Source organism: Pongo pygmaeus, chromosome 2 (assembly GCF_028885625.2).
Source record: "Pongo pygmaeus isolate AG05252 chromosome 2, NHGRI_mPonPyg2-v2.0_pri, whole genome shotgun sequence".
Classification (NCBI taxonomy): domain Eukaryota; kingdom Metazoa; phylum Chordata; class Mammalia; order Primates; family Hominidae; genus Pongo; species Pongo pygmaeus.
This window is the reverse complement of record NC_085930.1, coordinates 66,640,057-66,656,268: the sequence shown is the minus strand read 5'-3', so window position 1 is coordinate 66,656,268 and position 16,212 is coordinate 66,640,057. Positions and strand designations below refer to the sequence as shown.

The following is a 16,212-nucleotide window of genomic DNA, read 5'->3' as shown; positions in this document are numbered from 1 at the left end:
TATATTTCACAGTTGCTCTGATAATTCTTATGAACCCAACCTGGATGTAACCATAGTGTAAAAGCCCTTGCTACGCAGTGAGGTTCGTGGGCCAACAGCATGAGCATCACCTGGGAGCTTGTTAGAGATGCAGAATCTCTGGCCCTACCTCAGACCTCCTGAGCCATTTTAATGAGACTCTCAGAAAGTTTATTTGCATATGAAGGTTTAGGAAGCACTGGCCTAGACCACTGATTTTTTTTTAATCCTGGCTGCACCCTGGATCACCTGGGGACCTTTAAACCATAGTGGCTGGGAATTTGGGAGTGCAGCCAAGGTATCAGTATGAGGTTTTTTTACATTAAGCCTTTTAGGAACACTTAGTTGTGGGAAATAATATAGAGCAATCCTGCATACACTTTACTCAATTTCCTCCAGTGGTAGCGTGTTGCAAAACTGTAGTAAAATATCACAACCAACATATTGACATAAAGACAATGAAGTACAGAAGAGTTCTATCACCAACGTTGCCCTTCTATAGCCACATCCCCTTTCCTTCTCACCTCCCCCATCTCTAACCCCTGGCAACCACTAATCTGTTCTCCATTTCTGTAATTGTGTCATTTCAGGAATGTTATATAAATGTCACACAGTTAGTAACCTTTTGGGACTGACTTCTTTCACTTCACATAATTCTCTGGAGACTCATCCAAGTTGATGGGCATAGGACTGGTGCATTTCTTTTTACTACTGTGTAGTATTCCACAGTTGGTTGGTTGCTCGTTCACCCATCAAAGAGTATCTGGTTGTTTCCAGCTTTGAGCTATTATGAATAAAGCTGCTATAAGCATTCATGTTCAGTTTTTTTGTGGGCAAATACGTTTTAGTTTCTTTGGGATAAATGTCCAGGAGTGCAATTACTCAAGTTTATGGTAGTTACATGTTTAGTATTTTAAGAAACTGCCATACTCTTCCAGAATGGTTGTATCATTTTACATTCCCACCAGAAATATATGAGTGATACAGTTTCTCCGCAGTCTTCATCAGCATTTGATGTTGCCACTGTCTTTTAATTTAGCCATTCTGATGGCTGTGCAGTGATATCTCATTGTGGTTTTGATTTGCACTTCTCTGATGGCTAGTAATGAACATCTTTTCACGTGCAGATGTGCCATCTGTATCATCTATTTGATGAAATGTTTCCTCATGTCATTTGCCCATTTTCTCATTGGATTGTCTGCTTTTTACTGTTGAGTTTTGAAAGTTCTTTATATATTCTAAATACTAGTCCTTTGTTAGATATGTGGCTGGCAAATATTTTCTCCTTGTCTTTTTATCCTCTTAACAGGGTCTTTCGTATAAGGTGTAAGGAAGGGATCCAGTTTCAGCTTTCTACATATGGCTAGCCAGTTTTCCCAGCACCATTTATTAAACAGGGAATCCTTTCCCCATTGCTTGTTTTTCTCAGGTTTGTCAAATATCAGATAGTTGTAGATATGTGGCGTTATTTCTGAGGGCTCTGTTCTGTTCCATTGATCTATATCTCTGTTTTGGTACCAGTACCATGCTGTTTTGGTTACTGTAGCCTTGTAGTATAGTTTGAATTCAGGTAGCGTGATGCCTCCAGCTTTGTTCTTTTGGCTTAGGATTGACTTGGCGATGCGGGCTCTTTTTTGGTTCCATATGAACTTTAAAGTAGTTTTTTCCAATTCTGTGAAGAAAGTCATTGAAGACTTAAACGTTAGACCTAAAACCATAAAGACCCTAGAAGAAAACCTAGGCATTACCATTCAGGACATAGGCATGGGCAAGGACTTCATGTCTAAAACACCAAAAGCAATGGCAACAAAAGCCAAAATTGACAAATGGGATCTAATTAAACTAAAGAGCTTCTGCACAACAAAAGAAACTACCATCAGAGTGAACAGGCAACCTACAAAATGGGAGAAAATTTTCGCAACCTACTCATCTGACAAAGGGCTAATATCCAGAATCTACAATGAACTCCAACAAATTTACAAGAAAAAAACAAACAACCCCATAAAAAAGTGGGCAAAGGATATGAACAGACACTTCTCAAAAGAAGACATTTATGCAGCCAAAAGACACATGAAAAAATGCTCATCATCACTGGCCATCAGAGAAATGCAAATCAAAACCACAATGAGATACCATCTCACACCAGTTAGAATGGCAATCATTAACAAGTCAGGAAACAACAGGTGCTGGAGAGGATGTGGAGAAATGGGAACACTTTTACACTGTTGGTGGGACTGTAAACTAGTTCAACCATTGTGGAAGTCAGTGTGGCGATTCCTCAGGGATCTAGAACTAGAAATACCATTTGACCCAACCATCCCATTACTGGGTATATACCCAAAGGACTATAAATCATGCTGCTATAAAGACACATGCACATGTACGTTTATTGCGGCACTATTCACAATAGCAAAGACTTGGAACCAACCCAGATGTCCAACAATGATAGACTGGATTAAGAAAATGTGGCACATATACACCATGGAATACTATGCAGCCGTAAAAAATGATGAGTTCATGTCCTTCGTAGGGACATGGATGAAATTGGAAATCATCATTCTCAGTAAACTATCGCAAGGACAAAAAACCAAACACTGCATGTTCTCACTCATAGATGGGAATTGAACAGTGAGAACACATGGACACAGGAAGGGGAACATCACACTCTGGGGACTGTTGTGGGGTGAGGGGAGGGGGGAGGGATAGCATTAGGAGATATACCTAATACTAAATGACGAGTTAATGGGGGCAGCACACCAGCATGGCACATGTATACGTATGTAACTAACCTGCACATTGTGCACATGTACCCTAAAACTTAAAGTATAAAAAAAAAAACAAAAACAAACAAAAAAAAAAACAGGGTCTTTCACAGAACGAAATTTTTCCTTTTGATGGGGTCCAATTCATTGTTTTTTCTTTTTATGGATTTTTATGGATCATGTTTTAGTCACAAGTCTAAGAACTTTTAGCTTAGCTGTGGATCCTGAAGATTTCCTCTAATGTGTTTTTCTACAAGTTTTGTAGTTTACATTTTACATTTAATGGTCTGTGGAGCATTTTGAGTTAATTTTTTTTTTTTTTTTTTTTTTTAGACGGAGTCTTGCTCTATCACCAGGCTGGAGTGCAGTGGTGCCATCTTGGCTCACTGCTACCCCTGCCTCCTGGGTTCAAATGATTCTGCCTCAGCCTTCCAAGTAGCTGGGACTACAGGCGCGTTCCACCATGCCCAGATATTTTTTGTATTTTTAGTAGAGATGGGGTTTCACCATGTTGTCCAGGATGGTCTCAATTTCTTGACCTCATGATCCGCCTGCCTCGGCCTCCCAAAGTGCTGGGATTACAGGCATGAGCCACTGTGCTCAGCGTGAGTTAATTTTTTTACAAGACATAAGGTTTAGGTTGTTGTTCAGTTTTTGCCTGTGACGTCCAATTGTGCCAGCACCATTTGTTGAAAATGCTTTCTGTCCTCCATTAAATTAATTTTGCACCTTTGTCAAAAATCACCTGAGAATATTTGTGTGGTTCTATTTCTATTTCTTGACTCTCTGTTCTATTCTATTGATTTATGTGTCTATTCCTTTGCCAGTACCACAAAGTCTTGATTACTGTAGCTATTAATATATAGTAGTTTTGAAATTGGCTAGGTCGATTTCTCGTATTTTATTCTCTTTTTCTCAAAATTATTTGAGTTATTCCAGTTTCTCCACCTTTCCCTACACATTTTAGAAGAGTCTTATCTATATCTGTAACATCTTGCTGATATTTTGATAGGAATTGCATTAAATCTGTATGTTAATTTGGGAAGAATTGACATATTTACTCTGTTGAGACTTCTGATCCATACACACTCTCCATTTATATACATCTTTGATTTATTTCATCAGCATGTTGTAGTTTTTAGCACACAGTCCTGTACAAGTTCGTCTGAGAATGTGTTGATTTCCCTTTATTCCTTGTAGATATTTTCACTGAGTATAAGAGTCTGGGCTGACAGTTCTTTGCTTTCAGCATCTGAAAACTGTAATGCCGTTTTCTTCTTGCCTCTATGTTTTCTGTGGGAAATCCGCTGTCATTCTCATTATGGTAAGATGTTTTTCTCTGACACTTTCAAGTTTTTTTGTCTTTCTTTTTCAGGAGTTTAATTATTATGTGTTTTGGTGTATATTTGGGGGGCTTATCCTGTTTGGTTAACAGCTTCTTGATTCTGTAGATTTAGGTTTCTTGCCAAATTTGGGATGTTTTCAGCCATTATTTCTCAAAGCACATTATCATTGCCACCCTCTTTCTCATCTCCTTCTGGGACTATGATTATATGAATGTTAGATCTTTTGTTATAGTCCCATAGGACCCTGGAGTTCTGTTTGTTTGTTTGTTTATTAGTCTGTTTTCCCTCTGATGTTCAGATTTGGGAATTTCTATTGTTTTATCTTCCAGTTCACTGATTCTTTCCTCTGTTCCTACCCTCTTGCTTTTGAGCCCATCGATTGGGTTCTTTTTTTTTTTCAGGTAGAAATCATGTTTCCTTTTAATTGAATACTTAATTCACAATGTTCCCTCTCTTGCTGCTACTCTGGTAATAATTAGGTCCCCACCTCTCAAGAACATTGCACCTGACCAGACTGAGAGCCTGTGTGAACATGGGCCCCAAACCAGGGCTTTCGGAGTAAGAAGGAACAGCCAAGCCAGCCTCTCCCTTCACTTAGAAAGGGACTGTGAATGGGAGGGTCCAAATCTTCGTTGTCCAAACACAGAAAACCAGGAGCTCAACGCCAACATGGAAACCAAAATGTATTGGGAATGAAGTACAGTACCCCTTCACATATTCAAGGTCAACATGGGTTTGCAGAAATCATATCTGATCATCTGGCCCCTGCTAGTAGAGGCCCAACCCCAGCATTTTTAAGAGAAGACGTTTTTGTTTCTATTACTTGTATTATTTCCCCAAGGGGTATAAAATCTACTAAAAGGAATATAATGAATCAGAATAAATCAGCTCACTCACAAGAAACCGTCCTGGGTAATGGTTTTCAGTTGCTGAGCTTATTCAGCACATGATTTAAAAGTGGCAAAATTCACGGCAATCTGAGAAGAGAATTCAAAAGTGGCGGCCACAGGTTTGGGTAGGACACACATACATACAACCCCCATTTTTTTTCAGTGTATATGTCAAGAGGTCAAGACCCCTGATCATCAAAATAAGTTATTTTGTATATTACAGTGCACAGGACAACAGAGGGAAAGACACTTTCTTGAAAGGTGACGACAAGGCCTTTTGCAAAAGGTCCACTCTGAAAGGACTGGAGCCCAGTGCCTTGTGGCCTTCATTAACTTGACCCCTCCTCTTCTTTGGTTGCAGTGGCCTCAGTGGGAGCTGTTTCTTCTGCTTGTTCTGCTGGCTTCTTCTCTCTTTCCTCTTCCTCATCCTCATCCTCTTGGGGATAGAGGTCTGGGTATTTCTGCATGCATTCCTGCATGGCCCGGAACCGGTCTACACAGTCTGACCCCTTGATCTCATCCGTGCTATAGTGGAAGCAGGAAAAGGCCAACTTGAACTGTTCCCCACAGGAGCTGCTGGCCATTCCCCCAAGGCATGGGCAGTTCCAATTAATGTCTCCATTGGCAGTATCAATCCATGCTCCTCGTATGGATCGTTGGGGTCATCAGCCACCAATTCTGCATTGCTTGGAGCTTCATGGTCTTCTTTGGTTGCAAATATGATTTGATCCTTCCCTTCCTGCCGGCAGTAGGACATGGCTGCAGCCCTGCCCTGAGACCTTGCAGAAGCGGCGGCGGCAGCAGCTGCAGCTTCACACCATGACCTCCCTCTCCTCAGGCAGGGCGGGCACCTCTGGGTTCTTATTTCAATTATTATTTCCGTTCTAAATTTCCATTGCTTCTTCTTTATATTTTCTGTTTCTTTGCTGAGACTTATTTTTCTCATGTGTCTCAAGTGTGTTCACATTTGCATGTTGAAGCATTTTTATGATGATTATTTTAAATGTTTTGGCCAGGCACGGTGGCTCACGCCTGTAATCCCAGCACTTTGGGAGGCCAAGGCGGGCGGATCACAAGGTCAGGAGATCGAGACCATCCTGGCTAACAGGGTGAAACCCCATCTCTACTAAAAATGCAAAAAATTAGCTGGGCGTGGTGGCATGTGTCTGTAGTCCCAGCTACTTGGGAGGCTGAGGCAGGAGAATAGCTTGAGCCCAGGAGGCAGAGGTTGCAGTGAGCCGAGATCGCGCCACTGCACTCCAGCCTGGGCGACAGAGTGAGACTCCATCTCAAAAAAAAAAAAAAAAAAATCCTATTTGAAATCCCTTCTCATTTTTTGATGTGAAAAATGATTTTCAATTGAAATATGGAAATATTAGGTATTATAAGACCTAGGATCATATTTAAATCTCCTGATTTATCTGCTTTTGACTGACACTGCTGTAGCAGGGGAAGCCGGAGGACATAAGGGGAGAGTATGCTGCCTCATTACTTCCAGGTGGAGGTAGATGTCCTGGCTCCCCACTTTGCTTCTCTTGACACTTGAAGGGCATGGGTTCCTCACTATTGCTGAGCAGATGTGGGAGCTCCGTCTCTCCACTAGGGCTCTGCAGATAAGTCCCCAGCTGGGAGGGATGAGAGTGCCTTCTCACTGATCCCCATGCACCCCTACTGACACCGTGGGGGTGGGTGCAGGGCTTGTCACCACCTGACAGGATGCAAGTCCCGGCTCCCTGCTAGGAATGGCAGGGACGCCACCCCAGCAAGGGGAGTTGAGTCACTTCATTACAGCTTGACAAGGGTGGAAGTCTTGGCTCCCCTCCCCACTTTGCCTCATCTGGCTAGGACAGGAGCGGAGCACAGTGTTTTTCTGTGGTGTTTGGCTGAAATAGAGCAGGTGTTGTCTAAAAGTTTTCTATTTTGCTAGGCAGCCCCTTTCCCAGTCCTTTGGCTAGACACAGCAGGCTTTTGTTTTGCCTGTGCCGATTGCCATTTCTGAGCTGCCAGCTTCTTCAGGTCAAAATCTCTGATGTATGTGGCCAAACAAAAGCCCAGGGAACTCATCACAGTGTCACTCATTGGGCCCCAATATTCCTCACTGCTTTGCCTTTGCCTCTCCACCTGTCAGAGTCTTCTTGTGTTTGCTTTAAATATAACATCCAGAGTTTTAGCTGTACTTAGCAGAATAGAGAAAAGTACCTCCACTCAATCTTCCTGAAAGAAGACATCTCAATATGTTTTAAAAGCTTTTGACGCAGTGGCTCACGCCTGTAATCCCAGCACTTTGGGAGACTGAGGCAAGTGGATCGTTTGAGACCAGCCTGGCCAACATGTTGAAACCCTGTCTACTAAAAACAAAAATTAGCCAGATGTGGTGGCAGGCACCTGTAATTCCAGCAACCTGGGAGGCTGAGGCAGGAGACTCACTTGACCCCAGGAGGCAGAGGTTGCAGTGAGCTGAGATCGTGCCATTGCACTCCAGTCTGGGCGACAGAGCAAGACTCCGTCTCAAAAATAACAAAACAAAACAAAGCTCTCAGGCAGGCAGAGTCAAGAATTACTGGTATAGGCTGGCACCTCCATGAGAATAGGAACTGTATTCATCCCGTGGCTATCATAATATCTGTACCTGGCAAGAATATTCATCAGTGAAGATTTTGTGGATGGTTTGATGGAAGGAAGGGAGAATGAATGGATAGATAGATGAATGAATAAATGAATCATCTGTGAATGTCAGAATAGAACTAGGAACCAGATCGAGTCACACTCATCTATGCCCCTATATATAAATAACTTCCATATATAAATATATAAATAACCCCTATATATGAATACCCTGACCCCAGAACCAGCAAGAGGGCTTGACCAGCAGGTGGTGCTAAAGAGCCCCAGGTGTGGGATGAAGTGGCAGCTTCAGGCAGGTGTCCATCAGGTCACCTGACTGAAAGAGACAAAAGTTACAGGAACTGGTAATCACCTGGGAGCTCTCTCTTATAAATGCCGCATCTGCCTCTCTTTTTCTGCTGCCAGCTCTTTTATTTAGTTCAATATCATCAATCACTTTTTTTTTCCTCAAGAAGAGAACAGCCTGAATAACTTTGGTCTTTGAAAGTATATTTCTCAGAGTTTAATCTCCAAGGATTCGGAACAAAATGAAAACATTATTCATCATATCCTGAAATGATACTTGTGTGTGTGCTGGGTTTGGTGTTGTAATCACTGTGTCCTTGTCTCATGTTAGCACGGATATCCATATTTTCGAATTCCTTGGAATCTTTATTTAAAGTGTTTATTTTCCTCTTTTCACAGTGAAAAAGAGGATGATGTATTCACTGTATCCTTTTCTCACGTTAGCACGGAAGTCCATGTTTTCAATTCCCTGGAATCTTTATTTAAAGTGTTTATTTATTTCCCTCTCTTCACAATGAAAAAGAGGATGGGGTGGGGGGAGTATGTGAAGTTCACTGGAAGGTCTTAGCAGATGGGTGCCACTTGGGCCTTTAAGTGAAACTTGCTCTTCAGTCACTCTGTGATCTCTTAATGCAGGCACCAAGCCCTAAAAACTCCAGAAGCCTCTGTTTCCACGTCATTAAAATGGGAGGCTGGGGGCAGAATTATTTTGGTGAGGTTACCAGCACGGTGAGGATTAAACAATGCGATATGGAAAATCTCCCAGCCTGATGCAATCCTGAAAATATTTCTTTTCTTTTTCTTTTTCTTTTTTTTTTTTTTTTTTAGATGGAGTCTTGCTCTGTCGCCCAGGCTGGAGTGCAGTGGCGCGATCTCAGCTCACTGCAACCTCCACCTCCCAGGTTCAAGCAATTCTCCTGCCTCAGCCTCCCGAGTAGCTGGGATTACAAGCATGTGCCACCACGCCCTGCTAATTTTTTTGTAGTTTTAGTAGAGACGGAGTTTCACCATATTGGCCAGGGTGGTCTCGAACTCCTGACCTTGTGATCTGCCCACCTCAGCCTCCCAAAGTGCTGGGATTATAGGCGTGAGCCACTGCGCCCAGCCTCTCCCTTGCTTTTTGAGGTCAGAAAGTAAGAAATAACTGAGCTGGGCTTTTAACACTGCCTTTTTTTTTTTTTTTTTTTTTTGCCATTTAGTGATAATATCCTTCAGCTTCCCTTTCCTGCACTTAGCTTTAAAAATCCTAGCTTGTCACAGCAGGGCTGGGGGTTGTGGCGAGTAGACAAACAATCAAACAAGTTCAATCTCTTAAACCAAATTATAAAATGAGAGATCACAGACGTGCGGGAGGAAAGGGTTTGATGTAGCTCAGTCATTCCTCTCCTTCTACTTCTGATGACTAATTTAGAAGTTACGCATAACATCTCACTGCCCCTTTAACAAGAAACCATGAGATCTATTTTATCTAAATCTTGGTTCTGGCTAAAGCAGTTCTTCTACTAAGCAACTAGTTTGTTTTCATATAAATGACACTGAGGAATCTTATAGCTGATCCTATTTCCCAGCACTGGTGTAGTGAAATAGATTTTAAAAACAGACAGATCTGGAACCCAAAGCAGCCTCTTTCTTAATCCACCGAAAAATTTTAAAAACAACTTGATTGAGGTGTAATTTACGTATCATAAAATTCACCCATTCTAAGTGAATCATACAATTCAGTTATTGTTAGTAAATGTACAGAGTTGTATAATTATCATCAGAATCCAAGTTTAGAACATTTCCGTCTTTTCCAAAAGATCCCTTCCTGTTCCCCCCTCCACTACCAGGCAACCACTAGTCTATTCTCTGTCTCTATAAATTTGCCAATTCTGGACATTTCATATAAATTGAATCATTCAATGTGTTGCCTTTTGTGTCTGGCTTCATTCACCTAGCATGATGTTTTTCCAGTTCACCCATGTTGTAGCTTGGAACAGTACTGTGTTTCTTTTTATTGACAAATAGACCACATTTTAATCAAAATCCATTTACCAGTTGATGAACATTTGGGTTTTTTCTACTTTTTGGTGGTTGTGAATAATGCTATGAGTATCTGCGTACAAGTTTTTCTGTGGTCATACGATTAGTTCTCTTATGTATATATCTAGGTGTGGAATCACTGGGTCATATGGCAACTATGTTTAACCATTTGAAGAACTGTCAGATTGCTTTTCACAGTAGCTGCACCATTTGACATTTCCACCAGCAGTGTTTCAGAGTTCTTCTTTCTCCACACTTCACCAACACTTGTAATTGTCCTTCTTTTTAAATTATAGTCATCCTAGTACATGTGAAGTGGTATCTCACTATGGTTTTGATTTTCATTTCCCTAATGACTAATGATGTTGAACATCCTTTCATGTGCTTTTGAGCCATTCCTCTATCTTGTTTGGTGAAATGTCTATATAAATCCTTTGCCTATTATAAATTGGGTTATTTATCTTCTTATGATTGAGTTGGAAGGGTTCTTTATGTATTTTGGATACATCAGATATATGATATATCAGATATATGACCTATAAATATTTTCTTCCATTCCATAGCTTTTCATTTTCTTAGTGGTACCTCTTGAAACCCAAAAGTTTCTCATCTTGATGAAGTCCAATTTAGCAGTTTTTTAAAATTCCTTATGCCTTTGGTGCTGTGTCTCAGAAATCTTTGCCTAAATCAAGGTCACAAAAATTTTGCTCTTACATTTAGGACTATCATCAATTATGAGTTAATTTTTGTATATGATATGAGGGAAAGGTCTAAATTCATCCTTCTGCTGGTAGATCTCGGTTGTTCCAGCATATGAATTATTGCATTTTGTCTGCTGCCTTCTTCTATCCCCTCCTCTATTTTAGCATTCCCAGAGATAAGCAACACTCCCCCTCTTGCCCCCAGTGGCAGACCCCCACCCCCACTTATAAAATCTGGAGTTTTTGCATGAAATCTTTTAGTTTTTAAATGCTGTCAATTATTCAATTGTTTCATTTGTCTTCTTGATACATCAGATATATGATATATCAGATATGTGAGACCAACAGACTGTCTTGATGGCACAACTCCAATTCCAATGTTCTAGAAGAGAGAACTGGGCTGACTGGTCTGTTCTGGGTCAGAGACAACTTCTGCTTCAATCATGTGTGCCCAGGGGTCAGGGTTACATAGTATAACTATGGCTGCCAGAGCCCACCCAAGGTGAAATGATGGTTTTCAGAGAGGAGGCTTGACTTGAGCTGGGCAAATACCCCAAAAGGTGTCCAATCCTGGGTCATTATCTCATATTCAGCATTCTGCATCCCCTATGAACCAGCTTGAGGTTTCTACCTGGGGGCTTACAAAATTTGTTTTGTTTACCCTGTGTAATGTTCAAGAAGACAAATGAAACAATTGAATAATTGACAGCATTTAAAAACTAAAATATTTCATGTAAAAACTCCAGATTTTGTGTTTCCTTTTAAAAACAGGCAGATCTGAGTCTGCAGCAGTTGGTGGCATGTGAGTGGCAGCTGCCCTCTTCAAGCACAGAACAGGCTCTCCAGGTTGCCCCGATCCCTACCACTCCCTCTTGCTCCACACACAGTCCTCTGTTCTTAGCAGCTTTTCTTCTCTGACTCTGTAGACTCTTTGCATGTGTACCTCCACCCCTGGAAAACCCACTGGGGCCACTGCCTGCCCACAAGGTCATCTGCCTCTTGCATCTTACCCAGAGGCTGACTCTTAAGCCAGAACTCCTCCAGATTCTAAGTCAGTCAGGTTCCTGTAATACTAGGCCCATAATGGCATTTTGCTATTTGCAGTCTGCTCTGTTCATCACAACCAGTGGCACTGATAAGCCTGGGTGTTTCATGGAAATTATGACCTGGCCAGACTTAATGAGATTATGCAGTACTGCAGCACCTTCATGCATGACACCTCTTTCTCAGAATTAGATACAAGAAATTAATGTTCTGACTTACTTGACTAGAATAACCAGCCTACAAATGAGGAAGAGGATAGAGCAGTTTGGACTGGGGAGTAGCAGGTGAGGCAGTTTAGAATGAATCAAGAAAGGATTCCCAAACTCTCACTTTGTACTAGAGAAAATAAAAGATGTGCTAAGCATGTGGAAAACGTTTCTTTATTTTTATTTTTTTATTGAAGGAATCTATATTTTGTTTTATTTTTTTCAAAATGAATGCAGTTAGCTCTTATTGTCCCTTTTATAAAATGAAGACAATCTCATTGTTGAAATCCTGAGAAATACCAAATATAATAAATATCATCCAGTACCCAGAGAAAACCATGGTTGATGTAACATAACAAAGATTCACCCTGGATAGAAGCCTGTTAGTTAACAGAATTGACATTGTCCTGTACAAATAAACCACGTCTTCTATAAATGTAATTTCATCATAAGTATTTTACCACCTGATTGCTGGTGCTCTGTAGTGATTATCAAGGGCCCAATGATATTCTATTCTGTAGCTACTGAGAGGTGAAGCCAGCTGGACTTCCTGGATGGAGTGGGAATTTGGAGAACTTTTCTGTCTTACAAGAGGATTGTAAAGTGCATCAATCAGCACTCTGTAGCTAGGAGTGTAAAATGCACCAATCAGCGCTCTGTAGCTAGCAAGGGGATTGTAAAATGCACCAATCAGTGCTCTCTAAAATGCACCAATCAGCACTCCGTAAAATGCACCAGTCTGCACTCTCTAAAACACACCAATCAGCAGGAGTCTAAAAGTAGCCAATAGTGGGGACGACTGAAAAAAGGACACTCTGATAGGACAAAAACAAAACAGAACATGGGAGGGGACAAATAAGGGAATAAAAGCTGGTCATCCCAGCTAGCAGAGGCAATCCGCTTGGGTCACCTTCTAGGCTGTGGAAGCTTTCTTCTTTCGCTCTTCACAATAAATGTTGCTGCTCACTCTTTGGGTCCTTGCCATCTTTAAGAGCTCTAACACTTGGCCGGGCGCGGTGGCTCATGCCTGTAATCCCAGCACTTTGGGAGGCCGAGGCAGGCGGATCAGGAGGTCAGGAGATCAAGACCATCCTGGCTAACATGGTGAAACCCCGTCTGTACTAAAAATTCAAAAAATTAGCCGGCCGTGGTGGCGGGTGCCTATAGTACCAGATATTTGGGGAGGCTGAGTCAGGAGAATGGTGTGAACCTGGAAGGCAGAGCTTGCAGTAGCCAAGATCACGCCACTTCACTCCAGCCTGGGTAACAGAGCAAGACTCCGTCTCAAAAAAAAAAAAAAAAAAAAAAAAAAAAGCTGTAACACTCACTGCAAAGGTCTGCGTCTCCATTCTTGAAGTCAGCGAGACCAGGAACCCGCCGGAAGGAACCAACTCCGGACACACTACCTCAAGATACATTTAGTTCCCAAATGCCAGCTCATTTCCCTCTGTTTCCTATCATAAATAATGTTGCAATGAGCATCTTTGTGCATAGATCTTTATTTACATTTTAGATTACCATGAGATAAATTTTTAACTTTAAAGTGTTCAGGGAAAAGTAGAAAAGTGGACCAAAAGGTATGGTACAATATTCGTCAATGGGATAAATCCTACCTCAAACTTCAGTAAGTCTGAACTTCCTTTTGAAAATTATGCTTACACTTTCTGCATTTAGTACATCTCCCCTAGCTTCTGCTGCTCTATGTTGGTTTGGGTCTCTCTTTTTTTTCCTTTCCTTTTTTTTTTTTTTTTTTTTTAGATGGAATCTCGCTCTGTCACCAGGCTGGAGTGCAGTGGCATGATCTTGGCTCACTGCAACCTCTGCCTCCTGGGTTCAAGTGAGTCTCCTGCCTCAGCCTCCCCAGTAGCTGGGACTACAGGTGCCTGCCACCACGCCTGGCTAATTTTTGTATTTTTAGTGGAGATGGGGTTTCGCCATGTTGGCTAGGCTGGTCTCAAACTCCTGACCTCAGGCAATCCACCTGCCTTGGCCTCCCAAAGTGCTGGGATTACAGGTGTGAGCCACTGCGCCCGACCCTGGGTCTCATTTTTTCAGGGCTCATCCAGTAAACCTCTGTTGAGCACCTATCATGTGCCAGCCTGGTGCCAGGCTCAGGAGAAATGACGGCAAACGAAAATGCAGGGTCCCTGCTGTCAGCGAATGGGACGTCCCCATGGTGTTGCACTTCAGAGACAGAAATAGTGGACATCCTCCATGCCCTGGAGTTGCTCCCCATTTAGTTGGAGGAGAATAAGCTAAAGAATGATAATCCCACAAGAAAGTTGATATAAGAGAGGCATGTTAGAAGTTGAGGATACCAAGAGAAAGGAACAAGTAAGAGTTTCAAGGCAAAAGAATGTTCCAGGCAGGGGAATGGCATCAACGTGTACAGGAGCTTACTTACACCTTGGCCCCAGCATGTGCTTCCAGACTCATCGTTCTGTGCTCCAGGCACTTCCAATGACTTCTCCCAATTCCTCAAACTCAGCTGTGTACTTTGAGTCTTTCTTCTACTGAGCCTTAAATACCTCTTTCTTCCTGCTGGCGAAATTCCACCCATCCTTCAAAGCCTAGCTTGCATATCACTTCTTCTCTGATGTCCTTTCTGACATCCGCATTTTGCCTTGAGAGAGGCAGTTCTTCCCTCTGCTGTCCAGCTACCTGCCTTGATCTTACGCCAGTCACCACGTTTGTCCCAGCTGCATTCTAGGGTTTTTAATTTAATTGTTTTGATGCTGTTTATCTTGTGTATTTCTTCGCATGCTAATTTATCAACTCCTTGAAGTCAGGGACAGTGTATCAATTAGGATTCGAGTTGGCTGTATGTGATAGAAAACACTAGCTAATAATGGCTTCCATGAAATAGACGTGAGGTCCAGAGGTGGGCAGTCCTAGCTGATATGGCAGCCCCATGATCATCAGGGACCTCAAGTCTGTCCCGATGGCTGCTTCACTTTCCTAATTGTGTGGCTTTTCCTTATGGTCCCAAGATGGCTGTTTAAGCACTACTCATTATATCCACATTCCAGCCAGCTAGAAGAATAAAAGGCCAAAGAAAAGTACACACCTTTATTTTAAGGCTGTTTTCTGGAAGTTGCAAACAACACTTGCATTTACATCCCGTTGGAATTTAGTCACATGGTCACACCCAGCTACAAAGGAGTCTGGGAAATGTAGTTTCTATTCCAGGCAGCTGTATACTCAGCTGGGAAGCAGAGTTCTAGTCTTAGACATGAGAGGAGACTATTAGCAGCTTCCACCACAGTGAAAAACAAGGAAAGGTCAAGGATGAGTCCTCTGATCCTGAATGGGCCAGGTACAGGATGGTGGTGCTCACCAAGAAATGGAAGAAAACACAACCACTGCTATTAATTGAGCACCTCATGTATGCCAGACACTGTACTAGGTGCTTTATCTAAAACCAATGTTGCTGAGCTTTATTTAGGTAAATAATTGCATTGCCCTTGAGAAAGTTTGGAGTATTTCTAATTTGGAATCAGATCCAGGTTGCCTCTTCTTCCATGCTTCCCATGTTGGGGAGCTTACTGCCTTTCTCAAGGTAACTTGTTGCATTGTTGGATAACATCTTTTTTAGAAAGTTCTGCCTTACTTTGAGCTGAAAGCTGCACTCTTGGGTTGGCAATGGAGTGTAGTAGTTCAGGGTGCATGTTCTTCAGTTAGATCAGTGGTTGTGTCCCCCAGGGGATACCTGGCAGTGTCTGGTAACATTTTGGGTTGTCATGACTGGGGGCTCGCAGCTACTGGCATCAAGTGAGTGGAGGCTAGGGATAATGCTAAATGTCGTCACCCAGTGCACAGGACAGCTCCCCACAATGAAGAGTCATGCAGCCCAAATGTCAATGGTAGGACCAAGGTTAAGAAACCCTGAGTTAGGGCCAGGTGCGGTGGCTCATGCCTGTAATCCCAGCACTTTGGGAGACCGAGGCCGGCGGATCACTTGAGGCCTGGAGTTTGAGACCAGCCTGGCCAACATAGCAAAACCCTGTCTCTACTAAAAATACAAAAATTAGCCGGGTATGGTGCTGCACACCTGTAGTCCCAGGCACTCAGGAGGCCGAGGCAGGGGAATCACTTGAACCCGGGAGGCAGAGGTTGCAGGGAGCCGAGATCATGCCACTGCACTCTAGCCTAGGTGACAGAATGAGACGTCATCTAAAAAAAAAATAGAGAAACCCTGAGTTAGATAGACCTAGGTTCAAATCTTAACTTAGCAACCACTTCCCAGCTGTGTGACCTTGAGTAAGCTGCTTCACCTCCTGAGCTTGAGCTGACAGTTTCCTCCTCTCTGCCCA

General features: G+C 42.4%; 1 protein-coding gene and 1 pseudogene across 3 annotated transcripts in view; one reads left to right on the top strand and one right to left on the bottom strand.

Annotated features, from left to right (window-relative positions):
• Positions 1-16,212, top strand: part of HRH1 (histamine receptor H1) — a 126,618-nt gene that overhangs the window by 92,816 nt on the left and 17,590 nt on the right. The gene's annotated exons all lie outside the window — the stretch shown is intronic.
• On the bottom strand, positions 5,170-5,773 carry LOC129033197 (mitochondrial intermembrane space import and assembly protein 40-like; annotated as a pseudogene).